The sequence below is a fragment of the Vigna unguiculata genome, chromosome 4, assembly GCF_004118075.2.
Source record: "Vigna unguiculata cultivar IT97K-499-35 chromosome 4, ASM411807v1, whole genome shotgun sequence".
In the NCBI taxonomy this organism is placed as follows: domain Eukaryota; kingdom Viridiplantae; phylum Streptophyta; class Magnoliopsida; order Fabales; family Fabaceae; genus Vigna; species Vigna unguiculata.
The window spans coordinates 18,873,257-18,877,218 of record NC_040282.1 but is presented as its reverse complement, the minus strand read 5'-3'; the positions used below and the strand labels follow the sequence as shown (position 1 = coordinate 18,877,218).

The following is a 3,962-nucleotide window of genomic DNA, read 5'->3' as shown; positions in this document are numbered from 1 at the left end:
ATAGTAAGATCAAGCCCATATGGCTAAGCAGTGGAACCATCGCCTCCTTGTTGGCTACAGGTGTTCCTCGCATCTGCTCACATCAACAAGTTGATGATCATCACAAAAGAGAGAACCACACATACAAAGCACACAACCAACAACAGAAGGGTAAGCTAGAGCCAAAAGATTTTTATCATACAATCCAAAAGAGAAACTGTGACTTGGTAGCAGAGTCATGTTTTTGGGGAAGTCTGATTCTAATAATGAAAGTTGTGTTTCTCGATCTCTAATTTTTTAAATAATATCACATATAAAAGAAAGAGTAAAACAAACATATTTAAGCCACAATAAATAAAAACAATGAAAATTATTAACTTTTAAAGAATTAATTAAGTTTAAACTTCTAGTAAATTTAAGTACTTTTACTTGAATCTTAAATAAATTCTTTTTATTAAGTATTCAAACTTTTTATTAAGTCAATATATTTAATTTTTGTGTTAACTATATTTTGTTTAATTATTTGTTTTCTCATATTAAAAATATAATATTTTATAGTTAATATAAAATAATATTGAAGTTAGTCTAAAATCATGCAGGTCTCTATTTTGGGTATAACATTATCTTATGTTGGAAATAGGTCCAGTGAATTTCACACAGACGTGAGAAGAGTAAGGCGTGAAGGATCCTACATTTATGAGGAGTTTATGCCAATTGGAGAGACAGATGTTAAGGTTTGGCAATTTTTATATTTATGTTGCTTTCTATTCTTTGTTTGAAAAACCATTATCAAGTTCCTAGACTAATGCAGTTTGATTCATTTAACTGTAGAGTTGTTACTCAAAATGAAGGAAGATGAACTAAACTCAATTATTGTTGAAATGAGACAACATTGTACTTCTTTATAGGACAAATTAGTGAAGGAAGAATCAGAGAGAAAAGTGAGATTTTCAAGTCAAGTCAGCAGAATTTAATGGGTGAATCTTTGGAGCAAAATGGTAGGGAAAGGTTATATTTGATAATAATTTATACTTATTATCTTTGAAAACACTAGGCAGCCGTAGAATCTCTTGTTAAGGAGAGAGAGGACAGGCTTAACTTTGAGAGGTCACAAAATACTCTTCACGAAGCTCTTCGAATAGCACAACGGGATCTTTGAAGTGCAAATTAGAAGGTAAAATAATATCAGTCTCGATTCAATATTTGTAATGCTTCTTATCTGATGTTGTTAGATGTGTCAAGAGTTACTCTTATATTTGAATGTCTACATCAATGGATTTCTACAAATATCATCACTCAATGACATGTCCTCATTCTTTCATTCTTTTTCTGTTAAACTGATACATTTTTGTGAAATGATCTATTCTCTTATCAAATTTTACTTTGTGTTGCAGGATAAAACTTATAACAAAGATGATTATATTACTAAGGCCACATGTTTTGAGGTTATATCAACCTTAAGAGATGTTTTTAAAATAAGTTCTTATTACATACAAATATTTGTTGTTAATCTGATTTGGCGAATCAATTACATGTTTGGTTTTAGTGATTTTGATTGGAAAGAGTTTGCTTCTAGGATGAAACACAAGAGTTATGAAGAAATCGAGGAGTATTAATCTGACATTTTCCATTTACTTTTTTCATAATTTAATGTTATGATTGTTTTTAGTGCTACTGATCTTGAACCCATATGAATTCTAAAATAGTGGCAGATCATGGTAAAAATAGTGTATATGTATTGCTTGTGTTTAGATACTATTCGGGCATTATTTATATGATATCTCGTGTCAGTTTAAAAATGAGTTTATGTTTTGGAAGTTAGTATTACCTGTAGGTGATGAAAGTGTTCTTTATCTTTGAATGTGGAATGACAGGTGAAGTTTACATTAGAAAATCCTGGAACATAACTTTTTTCAGATGATATCTTACCACTCCATCCACGTTTGAAAGGTAGAAAGATATGGAAGGAGGTTCATGATTTAGTGCTGCTGCAAGCCGTGTTAAAGAAAGTTCTAACAGATAATTTTCCCTGCCTTTGTCTCTCTCCGAGTTTAAACAATTTACTGGGAAAGATGTTCCAAGTTCCATGTTATTAAACCATGAAAGAGTTTTTCAGGCTTGAATACCATAAATTTGTATTGGTATTTCCATTTCATTTGACGATTTGTAAGACAAGAATTTGGTTTGGGAAAAGATATTTTGTTGTGCTGCAATGGTGTAACTTCTATTAACTTGATTATTTTCTGTTAAGGCATGGCTATGCAAGGTGGCATTATATTGTTGACGATAAGGATCTAAAGATTCAGAAGGTTATCTGTGAGGAGTTGAATATTCCAGTTGTAGATATACTAGTTGAATTATATTGTTTACTTTGTTTTTGATTCATGATAGGTTATATAGTTTTACAACAAATTCTTATCAATTAGTGTTTTTATCAATGTGGTGGGAGCAACAGGACATATGATAGGGGAATTCTTAGATTTATACACTCTTGGTTTAGAGTATTACGAAAAAATACACACTCTTTGTTTAGTATTTAATATGTATTTTATGCCATTTTCACAATTACATTTGAACAAATGCACAAGCTCCACTCTGTTTCTACCACCAATGACTCTTCAGATGAGGATATGGGTGAAGAATACCTTTCAGCAAAGCTCAATTTGGTACTTATTTTTCCCAGTACTTATTTTTCCTGTTTTTTTTGCATGACATTATTTTTGTTTTACTTGCCTTCTAATAGCTCTTTCAATTTTATTTGTTTTCTGAATTTGATAGTCTGACAAAGCTTCAAAGCTTCAATGTTAGATGAAACAATTGAATATTTGAAGTCACTACAATTACAAGTGCAGGTAAATCTTATATATATACAGTAAAATATTGAATGAGAATTCTAATTGGTGATGGTTAATTTTCCTATATCCATAATTTATAAAATCTCGTCAAGCTTAGAAAAGGATTAAGGAGGAAAGGTAAGAAAAAATATAATGGAAAAACAAAGTAATAGATTGTTTCATTCTTATTGAAAAGTGAAAGTTGCATGGTGATTTACATAGCCAAAGAGGTTGTATTTGGAATTATTTCACTTAGATGAAGATTTTAGGGTTATTGATTGAAGTGTAAATTTGTTTTACAATAGTGTCTCTCTACTTGTCACCGATATACTATATATCTATTGGTTATATTATATATCATATAGTATTCATACCATACGTATTAGCTCTGTATGATAATATACTATCATCATTTGTAACGAAAACCGAAAGCAATTTATTTATGCAGATGATGTCTTAAGGAAAGGATTGCTTGTCTTGAGGCCACTGATGAATACCTTTACAGAGAACTTCATAAATATCGCAGTATATATGCTTTTGTAGAGATGCGAAATCGATGAACCAACAGTATGTGAATAGGAAAATACTTCAAATTTAAATGCATGTGGCCTTTTTTTTATGTTGATTAAACATTATCTACTGTTTATAGACATATATAGCAAAGAAAGTTATCATTTCATTTCATTAGCTTGTATCAAGTTCTTTATTCACACTTTATACTTATGCTTGAAAGATGAGCTTAAATGTACCTAATTTATATTATCTAATTTGTGGTGGTTTTTAACCGTCAAAATGTGATATATTTTGTAGCGGTTTTTAACTGTAAAAAATGTGATATATATTTTGTGGCAGTTTTTAATCGTCAAAATCTGATATATTTTGTGTCAGTTTTTAACTGTCAAAATATGATAAAATATAAAAAAAAAAAGTAAATTTTGTAGCGGTTTTTTACTGCTAGTAATTTCTTTTTCATTTTTGACAGCAATACCAGCAGTTAGATTTTTTTTGTCAAAATCTATTTTTGACATGCGTAATTTTGACGGTTTTTTAAACGTCAGAAATTTTATTTGTGACAGTTTTTAACCGCTAAAATTTGTAATTTTAACTGTCACAAATATTAACTTTTTTTGTAGTGGTAAGACAAGCATA

General features: G+C 29.8%; 1 long non-coding RNA gene across 1 annotated transcript; it reads left to right on the top strand.

Annotated features, from left to right (window-relative positions):
• Nucleotides 1-1,859: 1,859 nt before the first annotated feature.
• Nucleotides 1,860-3,471, top strand: LOC114180343. The gene is made up of 3 exons (XR_003603674.1): nt 1,860-2,645; nt 2,758-2,831; nt 3,262-3,471. It is a non-coding gene; the product is annotated as an uncharacterized LOC114180343 (long non-coding RNA).
• The last annotated feature ends 491 nt before the right edge of the window (nt 3,472-3,962 follow it).